This window comes from Oryza glaberrima, chromosome 12 (assembly GCF_000147395.1).
Source record: "Oryza glaberrima chromosome 12, OglaRS2, whole genome shotgun sequence".
NCBI lineage: Eukaryota > Viridiplantae > Streptophyta > Magnoliopsida > Poales > Poaceae > Oryza > Oryza glaberrima.
The window spans coordinates 3,776,523-3,793,796 of record NC_068337.1 but is presented as its reverse complement, the minus strand read 5'-3'; the positions used below and the strand labels follow the sequence as shown (position 1 = coordinate 3,793,796).

Below are 17,274 nucleotides of genomic sequence, written 5' to 3'. Positions count from 1 at the left end.
GCAACACCAGCAGCTGAGAGCCCGAGAACAAATCACCATTAGTCTTTGTCTTTAGAAAGCCAGCCGCCGGCAACACCAACAGTAGAGAGCCCGAGAGCGATGCGTCGCTGTTAGTTCTGTCTTTAGAAAGCCGCACTCGACACGTTAACACTACAAATTCTCCTAGCATCGGACCCTATAAATCAAGTTTGACCAATAATAAACGTTGGACCGTACCTACTAATTAGAGGCTCGGTGTTATTTAGAAATGTGATAAACTAAAAGCATATTTGTCCGTACAATGCATGGCTCCCCTTAGTTTTGTATTATATGATATGAAAAAAAAAACAATCGGGTAAAAAGAATAGGAAAAAAAAGAAACATTAGTTTCATATTATATGATATAGATACCCTTTTAAAATAATATTATTCTGCTGAATAAAAATGAAGGGAGAGCTAGCAGAGGGACACAGTCATTAGGGGATCACGTTAATCACATAAGGAATTTCCTTAATTTTTATCAGTAAGGTACAAAATTACTAATGTAGTAATTAACCAATTTTGTAAAAAAATTGAGATGTATCTTTTTTTTTCAATAAGGAAATTCCTTGAGTTTTTTCATGCGTAGTTTGCCTCCAAATACTTCCCGCCAAACTCAATTTTCCCTCCAAGTAGTACCGCAACATTAGAGTAACAAACCTGCTAATCTCTCTCTACATCTCTCTCAACGAATAAGCTCCCTATATAATCCCCATTCAACCTGGAATCAGTTAGTCAGTCTTCTGCTCCCCACTATCTCTCACCAGAGCACTCCTCCATCGCCTCCTCCAAGATCGCATTCTCAACTGCTCAGCCGCGCAGGGCCTCCGGCCATGGCTCTCCCCCTCATCTGGCCATCTCTCTAGACTCTCTCCCCTATTTCTTGAGTTGTGGAATCTGCAGACTCGAAGATCCAAACCACCCCATCCTTTTCGCCTGCGCTTGGTGAGGGCAGGTCACAGGAATCGACATTTCAACCAAAGGATTCCTTTCTACGGTTTGTGTACCTTCTCTCTAAAATTCCTGATGCTTATTTCTGAGAGTTAGATCAACTAGGGTTAAATAAAACTGGATGGCTTGCTCTCTGTTAGAGCTATATACACCATGTGTTCGATGAAAAGCACCGGTACCACCATCTAAATTCCATGTTTATTTCTGTACAAGAAACAAAATTAGTTCCCACTGATGATTATTGAAGTTCTGATCAAACTTGCAGTTATTTGATAAACCGTGGTAACATCTGCTAGACAATCTGAACAGGTTAATGACATATGTTCAGTGACATTGACTACATTATTGTGAAATGAATTAATTGGATTTATGTTGCCAGATCTATGTAATTAGTTGTGTGCAAAATATTCCTGTTTAGATATCTTCATAATGCTAAGTACCGAATCAAAATGTATGCTCCGACTAATAATCAAAGTTTATGCAAAGTACAGAAGCAGGGGAAGATTCTTGTGTGAAATAGTCAATTTTAGGTTACTGCATTCGTTCTTACTTTTATCTCCACCTCTACCATGTGGAACTGAAAATTTGTTATGCTCGTATCTTTGGCTGTACTTCCAAACCCAAACAAGCATGTCATATGTGTGTTCTTGTCTATAATGAATATAGTGCCCCTGTCTTAACTGAAAGTTTAGTAGTACTTACCGCATTTAAGCTCAATTATATGCATCCAGTTATATCATATTAAGCCATTTACAATTTATAGTTATCTCTTTGAACAATTCATAAGTTTTCAATAGATGTAGTTTTCCAATTTCTGCAAAGCATATGATTTTCATGTAGAGGCGGTCAACCTGTAGCTTTTCTCTTGTAGCTGCCATATTACACTCTGCTTTAGCTTTAACATTTAAGAGCAATTGATGATTTATTTGCTTTCCAGTACTGTGGGAATGGAAGGTGCTGAGAAAAAGGAATGTTTATTTGTTTGGTTCTTTTCTGGATTCTTCTCTAGCTGAAAGTGCTACATCCATTATTTTTTTTGTCATGCATATACTACACTTATAATTGTATAGTCTTCTAATCTTTTACTCCTTGTGCAGAGATAGTTGTAGTTGGTACAATATTCCCATATAGTCAAGCATACTTACACATAGATTAATTCGTGCTCTTGAAATACAGTAAGCCAATTTTGCAGGCAAAATGGCTAGAAAGAAACGGTTGAACATAGTACATAGCAGCTGTCACCATGGAAATGGAGAGGGAAGTAGCAGCGGACAATCATTGCCACAAGTCGAGACTCCTCTACCATATGAAGACGAGGTGATTCATGTTGAGCAGCAAGATGATGAGCCCCTCAACATGCCTGGTAAAACTTTAACTACCTGAATCCCAAATAGTTTGTGATTGCATATATATGGTTAATCTAAAGTTAGTGAGCCTTATGTCAATTAATTTTGTAGTACAAGATGAAGAGGTGAAGAAGCGCAAGGGGACAACCTTGCGATATGTTTGGGATCTTCCACCTGGGAAACGTATAGTTGTAAAATGCAACAGATTAGGGCAACCTATCGGGGATGAAGGTGGATTGCTAGGACAGTTTTTGGGCACATTAGCAAGAAATGGAGCTTACTGTCCATTAGATAAGATGTCCTGGAGAAAGATCAAAGCAGATGAAGGAGATTTAACAATACTACAATTTGTCCAGGTACCTCAAACGCTAAAATAGCATAAGTATAATGCTCTGTTTGTATTACTAGTCATTACTTTTTGCCTACTCTCAGATTGATGCATCTGTTCATATCCATGGCAACAGAATGTTTTCGATTCAATGTTTATATGTATTTTACAGATATTCAATGCTGAGTTTTCTTACTTGCTGTTATCCCTTGCCTAACCATTGATGCAATCATGCAAATTAAAATACTTCTACTCTCATTATTCCTATGTATTTCAGAAAAAGTTCCTGTACCCTCCATAATGCGTTCAATGGATACTGAAATCAATTGGAAGAGATTGGAGGCGATACAAGGCTGCACTAAAAGATAAATATTTTAACCCAAAGAAGAAGCGTTCTGCTCTGTATAAGCTTTGTCTAGACGATGTAGAAAAAGACCAATGGATTCCACTTATCAAATATTGGAAGTCAAAAAAAGGAAAGGTAAAAAATCTGCTCCACAATCTGTACTATTGTCTCATTGACATATATTGTACTGTTGTTCCTACCGTAAACAACATTGGAAGTGTGAACTCAATGAGACTACATTGCTTCTATAATAGGCCCTCAGTGCAAAGAACAAAAGAAGTCGTTCAATGTTACAGAACCCTCACTCAGCAGGGATAAAGAGTTATGCTCGTTGGTCTGAGGACTTGGTGAGCCAATTTGTTTTGTTTAAAATTCATCTATACATGTTCACTTTACTTTCTTACATTACCTTTCATTTTCAGAGACAAGATGATCCAAATAAGAAGCAGCCACATAGAGCAATGGTTTACTTAGCAACTCACAAAAAAAAGATAAAGATAAAAATCAACACGTGGTATGCCATATACACATAATCCTTCCATAAATATCTAATATGTATGTTATCTACCTTGTACAGTGGGCATATATTTTTTCACTTGCAGGTCACATTGGAGAACCTCATCGATGAACAACCAGAGTTGGCACAAAATGACCAAGGAAGAGTTGCATGGGAAGGTGATGCGCTAAATAAAGTATTGGGCAAAGAAAAACCTGGCCAAGTGCACGGAATGGGATTACTTCCTATTCCTAAGCAGGCTTATGGTCGTACATCACATCATCTCAAGAACATAAACATCACTACAGTGAATGACTCATCATCGGATGAAGAGACACATGTTAGAGGGGAAGTGGGGGAATTAAAAAAATTAGTAAAAACACTGGGTCAGCGTATTGAGGAGTTAGAAAACAAAGGAACAAGCAATGGGAATAGTGAACCAACTATGGTAAACGTTATAAATACCTTTGTCCTTAACATTGAATTTTTAGCTACTTCTGATTTCATTTTTGTAGATGCTTGTAAAATAAAAAATTTATGTGATTCACACTAAAATCTTACCCCTTCCTGATTTCATTGTTGTAGGCAACATCTCAGAGAACTTTTGATGATGGTATTGAAGAGGGAGTAGTACGGACTAATAGAAAGGTAATGTCAAAGTAATGCATTCTATGTTTCTCACCATATTTTGTGCAACAATATTTAAATATGTGCACATACAGAGGGTTCGATGCAGTAGACCTGATCAAGACGACTCAATGAGTAATCAAAGAAATATATCAATGGTATTTTGTTGTTTCTAATTGATAAATTTTATTTGAACACTCAATACACATACTGGCATGTATAGTAAATTTTTATTGTCCATTCCACTATAGAACAAAAGAAGATGTGAGGAACAACAAAATATGCACCATGACAATATTCTGGATCTTTGTGGCAAAAAGGTTAGGATTTGTTGTTTTCATTCATATGGTGCAATGCAATTTATATATGGTTTTACATGGATTATATATCATGGAACCAGCACCAGGAGGCTAATAACAACATAGGATCACCATGTCAAGATGATTCATCATCACAGCCACACCTTGCTCATGATCTTCGGCGGGAGGTAGTTCTTGAATGCCTATTAAAATTGTACTTGTTTCTCAATGTGTTTTATCCATCTCACTATGATATTAGAGTGAAATATAAACACGTTGTTGGGAGAACTCCTAGTTAGGCAATGCTACATCTGTGAATGCATCATTTGTGTGAAACATAAACATAATCTTTTCAAGGAGTACTGCTATATTTTTATAGACATTAATCAACTGAAAATTAAGTAGTAGCTTCTAGTGCTCAAGTTTAGCTTTGGACCCTTCATCTATGCCATTTAGTGTTGGCAACCGAATGATAAACATGAAAGGATATTAAAAGCAATTTGTCATATCTTAATAAAGTTGGTCTTGTTCATTTGTGCTATTGGTTTGTATATACTATTTACATGCTCTAAATACTGTTATATGTCATGTCCTTCCATTTTTCCTAATTATAAGATTAATGTGCAGAGTTGGGTTCAAAGTACAAAAGTTATGTTATAATGCAATATGTTCTGACCTCTTTGTAATGTAACAAAATTTCTTATGTCTCAACATAGATGAATAAAAAGAAGCACCGAAATTTAGAGAAATTTGCAAAGACTATAGAAAAACATGACACTCAGAAGAAGACTGCACATCACATGGCCCAAAATAGGGTGCATTATTCTTCAATGAAGGTAGTAAAAACATACAAAGATGGTACTACTAAATTATTGTTTAACAATTAATTATTGTATATTTCTTAATGAATACATTATTTCTATTGTAGGTTGGTACCACAATAATCTTGGTGACTGCAAAATATCCTAACAAAGAAACTGTGGCATATGCTACTTATTTGAGTAGTAACCCAAGAGACAAAGTGGATGGTGTTGAGATTGGTAACGAGTTCACTAAAGTGGTTGTCAATCATCCACTTAAGGAAGATGAAGAGCTCGTAAGGCCACTAAAGCACTGCAAGACAATTGGTGATGCCCATTATGAAGGAATGTCGATTGCTTGGCCTTCATTTTGTGTATGCTCATAATACCTTCATGTAATATATATATGATGAATACTATATTTGCAATGCAAATGCTAATATATAAATTTGTTATGTAGGTTCAAAAGATCAATGGTTAAAATTCTCATGTTTTAGGATCACATCAAGATGGAATCAACAAGATATGGAGCTAATGAAGATTACATAAGATTAGATATATTTTATATTTTTTTTGCTAGTAGTTTGTTGCTCGAAATATGTATTTACCTTTTCAAAGGACATGACTCTGAATTTGTTTGTTTTCAATTGGGATGATGTAATTAGAGTGCTCATCAAAACTTTCTTATTGCAAAGTAATATATCATGGTTACATCACTTCGTTTATGATTATTTGTCCTATTGTGTGTATGTGCATTTACTTTATTACACCATTTTCTTAATAAATGTATTAATATTACAAAGTGCACTACAGTTCTTTTGTAATTATGTTGCAATATGTTAAAAAGGTATTACAGAATATGTTGCTACAAGTGAAAAAACAAATTACAAACAGTGTTGGTACAACTAGAAAAATAGTGTTACTATGATGTATGGTAACACATAAATACGTGTTGCTATAGCACTAATGTAACACCTTTTCTTTTCTACAGGAACGGTCCAATGTGTTACAACAAACTAAACTACAGTAACTAGTCTATAGTAAAGTTTACCGATGTGTTCCAATAGACCATTGTAACACCTTTTTAGGGATATAGTAACACAAAATCTGTTACTAAATGCCTATCCTGACGTAGTGTACTGTACGGCAATTCTATTTTATTATTCATTTCTGAATGCATGCATAAATATTTTAAAAGCGATGTAATTTCTCAGAGAATATTCAGATATTATTTATTTCGACTGGAGGAAGATCAATCAAGCACACTACATGCATATATAAGGGCAGAGTTTTCCGTAGTGCAAGTTCATTATATGGGCTGATCGGAACTGCTAGTTGATGTAGCCGCTATGGTTGTGACTGTTTTTCAGCTGCTAGCTGTCGCTACAGCCATTTTTTTTGCTCTTGCAGCCTCAGCAGCAAGCACTGCCGATTACATCCATAGTTGTGTCTGATTCGAGCTCTAGTTAAGATCTTCGACTCAAACAATTAGTACAACTAGACAGGAGTATTACCTTATTTATTTTTTTCTAACTTTTCAACAAAATCCATGTATAACGTATACTCCCATTTGCATACTGTGCATATATCTTATCGTATTTATAGTGACAGTTAATGTTCCTCTACACATTATTTTTTCTATATTACATCAAGTCTAATTTATTATTTTTTACATATACTAGGGACAAAAATAGTAACAAGATTACACATAAGGATGGCACGACAAATACACGATATTCAGATGGCACAAAGCCAAATATCATTGCATGCAGGCCGGGGCAGATCGATATATACCGTTCGATGACTCTACCCAATGACCATCTGAACTAATAATAGATTCATAATAAAATTTAAATGGTTTTCAATGAAATAAAATACAACTTTTACACAAAACACTCGATATAATAAGATTTATTAAAGCTCCAAAACTTTTTGGACTTGCCATTGATCGCATGCATTGAGACTTTTCAAAAGGAAGGTGACACGTACTACGCGTAGCTACATGGCTTTACCTACCTAGCTACTTACTCATCGATGATCAGTCATCACCAGCTACCACTGCAAGACGTCGTGGTGTGGTCAGCACTTAAATTTTAGCAGCCAAGTCGTCAGGTCCATGAAGCATGCAACATTTTAGTTCGGTCTTCTAGAAGGTAGATAAACATGTGGTTGTTGTTCTAGTGACCTTTTGTGATCCTTTTCGACTTTAGTAGTAACTGATTTTTTTCCAGTCTCTGTCCCAAAACCTTTTGCAACAAAAATGGTTATTAACTGACTTGGAGAGATTTGGATTCATCTGATTAATTAATTTGTGCAATTGCTGCTTATTCTTTCTTTGTTGTTTTTTCAAAAGTTATTTGGCCCTTTGGAATGGTCATGCATGGAAAATTTCTTGTGGAAGATGATCCACATATATCAATATATCATATCCATATCTATCAGTACATATCAAGAAAATTACATGTAGAGGAGTGTTAATTCTATGATCTCATCCTACAACAAGTTGTATAACCATCATTCACTGAAGGGTAAGTAGCATATGGTCAGCCACCATTGAATAATCTCATAATTTATGCAAACCACTTGGGGGAGACACAACTGCTTAATAAAACAGTTCCTCTATCAAATATTTGTCCATTATTTGACCACTTCGCTTTGAAAAATATAGAAATTAATATATTCATGTAAAACCGTCAGGGATATATAACACTACTTGATACATGTGGTGAGCAAACCCCGCCGGGTTGCTACCGGTGCTACTAAACTTGAAAAACTTATCGGACATTCTATAAGGAATCCTACAGCATCACATGACATATGTGCGCATGCAAATTTTATTTCATATCCAAATTTGATATGATGCATAGAGCAAGTTATAAAAATAAAAATAAAATATCTATATATAGATGAACTTAGGATTTCAACTTGGGCTATGAATAGACTGGCTTTTATTTTTTTTTTCATCATGTATTTCAGGTTTGGAATTGAGATCTTGTGCCATGGCGTAATTCAAGCTTCTTACATATTTTGTCGATATTATGAAAAAGCCTTTACGACTTCTGTGAAACGCATGAATATTACATGAATATATCGTAGAAATTAGTTCAGTTCCTTCATGTAGGATCGTAAAGGGCCTTTCCCACCCCAAAAGCTAGAAATTTAGTTCAGTTCCTTCATGTAGGGTCGTAAATGGTCTTTCCCACCCCAAAAGCTAGCCACTTATATCTTAGGTCCTTTGCCATTCCACAACCAATGTGGGACTATTCAACACTTCAAAATTCGCACAAAATTTGTTTGTCCAAAGGAGGACGCCTTAGAAGAGTATATCTTTTTTTTTTTTGGCTTAGGGCACCCGTAGCACCCAAGATATATATTCTTCTGCTACTTGAGACCACCATGCAACAAGCTAGCACAACTTGTTAGTGCTGATGATCATCGAAAAGTGGGCATCTTCTTCGTGTGTTCCTCAAGCACTGATGTCAACGTTTGACAATGATATACTAGTATGTAGTATGTATGTATCTTGGTCAGTAGAACATGCATCTACGTATTTGTATACGTATGCGTGACACAGCAATCAGCCAATGGCAAGCTCTTCTCTCCCAATCGAATATGCCATGCATGAGATCTGCATCACCTACTCATTATACAGATTAAATCAATACACATTTCGTGTTGTGTTAACTTAATTAATTGGACAGGATTAAATACATTTCACTATGTTAATTTGATTCGGTATTGAGAATATTCAATTCGGAAAACGCGAGCTCGAGTAAGGTAATAATATATTGTAATGAGTGTGTAGGTAGATGACAATTAATTACAGCTGAGTAGATAATACTGTACTCAGTATATATAGTGCCAAATGGAGGATGGGCATTGGTAGATATACCACCTAATTAGCTGCTTACCAAACCTAATATTATGCTTAATTATTTAGTTAGAGGATAATTAGCAGCCACTCTAAGTATGCGGTCATGTAGTGATTTATATGTGCATGTTGGGTTTTCTAGAAGACCTACCTACCAGACTAGGATTGAACAGCATCTCTCCATTTGGCAAATCTATATGCCAATTATTTGAGTACCTTAACTTCTTACCCAATGATAGCTCAAGAGATATTTTTCTATACTAGATATGAAGATTAGCATGTGTCAGATCAACATATGTTTTTATCTGTTTAATTATGGTTTATACATATGATAATTATAATTAAGTTTGTCCTATTGGATGAGAAGCACCTTTCGTGCAGGCTAAGCTAGCTCAACCTAATACCTGGGCAGTAGGAATCTGAATGTACTTAATTTGGAAACAAAACAATACAACTTAGGCTGTGAATTAAAGAAAAGGGTAAACGCAGTTGACGAGAGCTACGATCAGGAATTATCCAGTCTAGTAATTGTCTTTTCTTCATATAGACATAGATATATATTAAGCAAGCATATGCATATTAGTTTGGAAGTATCTTGATTGCCCAATTTTTTTACAAAAGAAATATATATGTACTGCCAAATTAAACAACACATTAAGTTCAAGATTTTAATTAGTCCTCTCTTGTACAACACAATCTCGATAATTCTCGATCACATTTGTGGAGAAGAACAAAATATATTTCAGTTGAAAAAAATGATTTGGACTAATTAAAGACAGGTTAATTTGGAGTTGAAGTCCGGTCAGCTGGCATGGCCGCAAGCTGGAAATTAAGGCTAGGAAACACAAAAATGGAAACGTACGTAGGAAAATAGAACACAAGAATACATGTGTAAAACAGAGAAATGAAAAATTGAGGAAAATTGTACATAGAGTGGTCAAAGGATTTAGTCTAGCAGCAGCTGCCACTACGTACTAGAAAAAACATTTTCGTAGACGTGGGGGTTTTTTTTTCCCAAGCAGGTATGGTCCTCGGAGCCAAATGGCCATCTACGATAATGTAAACCTCGGTGGAGCTTGCCGTCCACTTGCGAAGATCAATTTTTTCCAAGCGGACCACTTAAGAGGTCCACCTGCGAAAATAACTTTATTTTCGCAGGCGGGCCTCTCAAGGCGTCCGCGTAGAAAAATATAATTTTCGCAGGCGGAACCTTATATGGTCTGCCTGCAAAAATCATACCTGCAGAAAAAATATCTAAGTTCCATCCTTATCTTCTCCTCCACCCATCCTTAACCTCTCCATCACTCATTTCTCCTCCCCCTCCTCTCTCTCTCTCTCTCTCTCTTTGTCTCATTCCTTCCCGGTAGACGGCGGGTCGTGCGACATCCTCCCTCTCCCGGCGATGGCAACGGCTCAGTGACGAGGAGGTCGCGACAATGATGACAACGCCTTCTGGATCCGCTGCCGGCTCGCCTCGGGCACGCGGATCCACCGCCGACCGGTCGCGGGCGCACGGATCCGCCGCCGGCTAGACTCGAAGAGGGGAGGGGAGGTGGCGGCGATGAGGAGGTGAGGGGAGGGGAGAGGATGTGGCGGCTCGACTCCTCCCTCTCCTGGTGACGGGAACGACTCAACGACGAGGAGGTCTCAACGACAACGACGACGCCTCCTGGATCCACCGCCGGCTCGCCATGGGCGCGTGGATCCACTGCCAGCCAGTCTTAGGGAGGGGAGGGAAGGTGGCGGCGACGAGGAGGTAAGGGGAGGGGAGGGGAGGGGATGGGCTCGGCTCCTCCCTCTCCCGGTGACGACGGCGGCTCAACGACGAGGAGAGGAGTTGTCGGCCGCGACGAGGAGGTGAAGCGGTGGCTCGACTCCTCCCTCTACCAGCCCGGCGATGACGGCGACAAGGAGGGCCAACAACGTCTTGGCGACGAGGGGGAAGGTGGCTGTGGCGCTCCAACCCATCTCCCTCCCTTCCTCCTAGATCCATCCGCCGGCGGCGGGTATGAGTGGTGGCGACGATTTTTTTTTGTGCGCTTAAATTATTTTCGCAGGTGGGCCGCTAGGCTGCCTGTAAAAATCATCTATTTTCGTAGGTTTTTGTTTACATGTGGCCCTTTCCCCGGTCTGAGAAAACTATTTTTGGCCGCTTGGGAAAACGATTTTCCTATTAGTGTGCTTCAGCATGAGCTTGTGCAAAGGTCTGGTTTCCCGTGAAATTGGAGAAGTGCAGAAAGGAATCAAAGTCTGAATGCTATTTACCAAATCCTTTGTTCCAAACGTTTGAACAGTTATTGCAAAAAAAAAAAAAGTTGAACAGTGAAAATTTTCCTTACTAAGTTGAATCCCTTGAAATTTCTTTGGAATTTCGTCAAATCCAAACATGGCCTAATTATTAAAAGGCAGCCAAGGAATGCGAAACGTTTGTATCACATTGATGAAGTTTTTTTTTAATAAAATTAGTGCAAAATGATTTGATTTTCACTAAACTTTTTTTGTTAATTTTTTGGGACATTTTGTCATATTCATTGTTATAGCTGTGTTCACAAGTTTACTTTCTCATTTATAAACTTAATTCTGCATTATTGTAGAAAGGCTAGATTGATTTTCATATTTAAGAAAGGTTAGGGACAATACATATTGATTTTCATATTTAACCAGACACATATGTATATGTACTATTAACTACTAGCTAGCTTTCATGTGATGCAATATATATGTCCCCCTATTATCTTATAATTAACTATATACAGGTCCTTTCGTGATCATGGGGAAAATATCTTCTTGGTGTATATATATATATATATATATATATATATATATATATATATATATATATATATATATATATATATATATATATATATATATATATATATATATATATATATATATATATATATATATATATATCCGAATCTCTCCATGTTCACATTACATTAATTCCAGAACAGGGAGCTGTTAATTAATTAGGTTTTCCTATAAATGAATATTATTACCACAAAAGATGCTCCTGTAGCCATCAAATTGAATTTCTATGATGGGTACACATATGTATATACTGGTTTTGTTGGCTTGGTTACCATGCAAAATTGCAAAACGTTAGAGACTATCCACAGTGACGATCAGTTTGACTTTTACTTCTTCATTGGTTGACCATGGGTGCTCACTTGCAACCTGCAGGTAAATTCAGCACATGTTGATGACCTAATTAACTAGCAGGGTTAATTTTCTCAACTTCATTGAAACTACAATCAGATGAAACACTTTTTTCTCCAATCCCATCATCCTTGGCATCTTTATGTTCACATATATATACTCCCTGCAGTTATGATATGACAAGGAAAGAGACGACGCTTTCCACTATATACGTGCAGCTGAATAGCAGTACAAATGATTTTGACCAAACATAAGCAAGTATAATTGTTTTCTTCTTAGATCCGTTTCATAGACATTACTCCTTTCATCCCAATTTGATCCTCCCCTAAGAAAAAGCATAAAGACCAAGAACACAAAAATATTTATCATTCTTAAATTAATTCTCATTGATTAATGTGCTCCATGGATTATTTATGTTTGAAATATTGAATGTCATTGCACCAATAGAAATTAATCTTGGTTGGTTGCACGAAGCAATAACACATTTAATGATGATGTATTTACTCTTTACATAAATAAACGAAAAAAAACACTTGTTAGATGATGATTATTTTAGGAAGATCACAAAAATTTTAGAGGATGATCAAAATGATATGGATGGAGTATAACATAATCGATCTAGTGGGCGAATTGAAAGGGATATCGATATAGTGAACTTTATGCCGTTATTATCCATTGGCCTCTTCGTTCTCCATCATCATCCTCCTCGTGAGAGAACTCGAGCCAGGTTCATGTATGACTCACTTACCTCTCGATTACCGTGATAACTTGTGTGCCAACCTTTTATTCGTTTTCTAAACCTCCTATTTTTTTATTAGTAACCACTTGGTTTTCTGGTTAACCATGATACTGCTAAGCAGAGCTAACCCCTCACATACTGTTATGCAAACCCTCGACCTAGCATGTCAGGCGCGTGTAAAGCCCATCAACCTGCTAGCAACGTTCTACATATATTAATTCTATTTTCTGCAGATTAAGTTATGGAACAAATTTGTTCAAGTTGATAGATGCACAACAATCCCAACTAAAATATAATATGTAGACTGCGGTATGCATGTCTTGGTTGAAGGCCAACTGGTAGCAGGGCGTTGATAGACAAAAAGATAGTTAAATCACCGAAGGCAGCAGCTTATACTCCCTCGATTTCAAAATATACAAGACACAAACACTTTTTTATTTCATAATATATATAAGACGTAGATGTATGCATACAATTAACTAGCATCTTCCTCTCCTCTTTAATTCGTTCTTTTAAATCTTCACCCTTAAAATCTCTATTCCTTATTGGGTGTATTTATTATATTTATTAGATTGATCTAAACGGGAAGAAGATAATAATTATTTATTGATCTTTATGTTAAAGTTAAGCCTTATATTTTAGAATGGAGAGAGTAATAAACATAATGTATACTATGCTTAAATATTTATTTAGATGGTAATTAGCTATAAGCCACTCTTAGAGCAAGTACCATAAACCCTTAAGCGCGCACTTGTCTCAAGATGCCATCTGAGCTAATATGGTGAGGTGGAGAAGAGAAAAAAAAAGAGAGAGTAGGAGCCACCCCTCATGTAAGGAGCAATCTTTACGCAAACTCCAAGAAAAAGGATAGAAAATAAAAAGTGGATTGGACATACAAATAAAATGAAAATATTAGGAATAGTTTGCTAGAGTTAGTGTAGAAGTGATATATTGTACACACTACCTCTTAGCTTATATGGATAAAATTAAGGGTGTCAATTACCTCTTCTATAAAATTTGGTGTGTCTTCCTGTGATGATGTCTATGCATGTCCTATTGGTTTTCTAGAAGACCTACCTACCAGCCTAGAATCTACTTGGGCAGCACCAATCCATTTGGTAAATCTAGAGGTGCATCATTAGTGTACCTTTCTGACCCAATCATAGCTTAATACAGGAGTAGATATTTATGCATAAACACACGTGTATAGCTGAATACATTTTTTAATATGAAGAGGCGGATTAATTTCAGATAAAAAAGATATATAGACATGTCTGTGGTAGACCAATGCAACACATGCTCTTAGCTATGTTTGTAGTTCTTAAAAAAAAATTATGCCTGTTTATCCCTGAATCTCTCATGCATGTATGTTGGCTCGACCTAATATCTAGCTAGGCAGTAGGGAAGCTAAATGTACCAAATTAAGAAGTAAATTAAGCAACATATATATATAGGTCAATTAGGTTGTGAAAGAAAATAAAATGTACATTAAATTTCATAGAACCGTACAATACTTTAACCAAACTATCACAAAACTACATATTAAAATATATGAATCACAGAACTACAAATTTAGCGCTAAATTTATCGTAAAATTATAAATTTAAGGAATCATATCACAAACTACAGATTTAGTGATGAAGTTATCAAATAACTACATAATTTAGAGTTTATATCCATAGTATTATATTGAGATTACACAAGTTGTAGTTTTATGATAAAAATTGATGTTAAATCTATAGTTTTCTGATACGATATCTTAAATCTATAAATATGGTGTTAAATCTGTAATTTTGTGATACACAATTTTAAAACTATAGTTTTATGATAGGTTGATCAAAATACATGTAGTTTTGTGAAATTTACTGTAAAATAAAAATATCATGCCAGTATATACTAGAACCTCTATATGTTTCCTTGCAAAAATAATCTCTATATGTTCCTTTTCTTTAAAAAAAAAGATAAGAGAATCTCCATATTTTCACATCCCAGACGAGAGGTTTTTAATTAATTTAGTTGACAATGGAAAAAAAATGTTTTTTACCACAAAAAGATGATCATGTAGCCATCAAATTCACACACACACACACACACACACACACACACACACACACACACACACACACACATATATATATATATATATATACCTTCCTAGATTGTAGATTTGTGGTTTGTCCCCCATGGCCCATACAGTGATGCATGCACATGCTCAGTTTGACTTTAATTTACCTTACCGCTTCATATGGTTGACCATGCATGCATGAGAGCAGCCTGCAGGTAAATACATCACATATTGACCTAGCTAGCTACAGGTTGTATATATCCTCCGCATCTTTGTGTTCACTCCCTGTAGTCACCATGAAACAAAGATTGATGTTTGCCCCATTCATCGTCAAATAGGTAGACATCCTAGACTAGTCTTGGAGAAAGTACAATAAGTGATATAATCAGTTTTAAAAATTATTAGGGATTTATGGTTAAATGAAGGAGAGAGGAGATGGGGGAGAAGAAAAGTGTGCTACAAAAATTGTAGCTTCTACTTTAAAGAAAATTGTAGCTAGCTACATCATGGGCTTTAAAAACATTGTGTGCATACAAGAGGTAAGCTAGGTATTAATGGTGCTAGCAATATATAACTACCGTATAGATACACTATTAGATTGGTTATAAATGACATATATGTCTATTTTTAGAGCTAGTAGTTGGCTGATAAGATTCTTAAGAACGGGCGCTTAGAGTATTACAGTCCAATCTCAAAACATTACTAACTCACTAATACATAGAAAACTACTAAGATTTGAAATGTAAAAAACAGGTTGATAGATTTATCATGAGAAATACTTGCATGCAGTTATGTTTTAATTTCTCCTTGATTTTTTTATTTATGTATATATATCATTAAAAATAACTAAATCAAACATGTACTTTGGAGAGATATCAATGTATTGTCCAAAATAACATGCAAAGAAGAAGGGGCAATAAAGAAGAAGGATGCAGGGAGTAGCTATATGCCCAGTACCTTAGTTTAATTTGTGAACATTGACACCAATTTCACCACTTGTAAATCTTGTTATGTTAAATAGTTTGCTAACTGGTGAAGCTTTAATTTACTGCATACAAAAATCTAGTTAGTACTATTATCAAAGGAGGGCAGCTAACCCATGGGATACCGTGGAAAAGTGAAGTCATGGGACAATTTTTATGTGTGATTAATTAGTGTACAACATGTTGTACCACAGTTACTGGTACCACCGTACCAGGTATCAGATATCAGGTATCACAGGTATCACAGGTACCAGGTATCAGGTGTCACAGGTATCGGGTACCAGCTGTCACAGGTACCAGGTACCATGCAACTGGTACCATATTGGTATCAGCATAGCAGTGGAAAAGCGAACACCAGTCAAAAAGAGAGAAAAATAAAATCTATGTTACATAATATCATTGTGTCAATTAATTTACACGAGATACTAAATCTCAATGTGTCTCACTCAAGAAAAGAAACAAAGCAAGAAAAGGAGAAAACGAAAAATTAAAAATGACCATGGTATATAGAAGATGTAAGTCAAGCCTACAGAGGTGCATGCCCAAATTGATTCACATGGCCCAAGTGCCCAACCAGTGTATCTAGAGTTCTCGTGCTGTAGGAAGGACACATACACGTGGATGTGTTGTGGAGTATAGACCTGCCACTTAGTAAAAAATCGTGCCGCATGCGTGTACAATTGTTTTGATGGAAATAACGTAGACCTTTTAAGTCATCTCGTTCCTACGGGATGCCCTTATCTAGATTTTCTGTTATCAAAGAGTTTGAGGCGCCAGTATATATTCAGGTGTATTGGGACGCATGGTCGTTCGTTGAACGGGCCTAATATTATCGGCGAGCCCAGCCCATGTGCAAGCCCGGCCTGATTAATTTATTGGGCCGCACGTGCGTCCTCAAAAGAAAAAGAGAGCCCAATCCCATCGTCCTCTCTCATTTTAGCCTCTATTCTGTTTTCAGCAGGCTTAAATTAATTAATTAATTAATTTCTCCCGTCAAAAAAATTAATTAATTTCTGAAACAATTTTGTGCAGGTTAATATATGTGCAGAGAAATGAATCGATCGACTTATTAAGGCTTAACAAGATGATTTACTTGGATGGGCCTACCACCTTCTCTGAAATCCTTTTATTTGCTCAAATAATTAATTGTTTGTGTTGATGCTAATCGTGATATTGTCTACACAGATGGAGAACGAACGGGTGCATTGTAGCTATCTCAATCCATATGCATGTCCTATTATTT

General features: G+C 36.3%; 1 pseudogene; it reads left to right on the top strand.

Moving 5' to 3' along the window:
• The first annotated feature begins 2,166 nt into the window (after positions 1–2,166).
• Positions 2,167–5,597, top strand: LOC127757369 (uncharacterized; annotated as a pseudogene).
• The last annotated feature ends 11,677 nt before the right edge of the window (positions 5,598–17,274 follow it).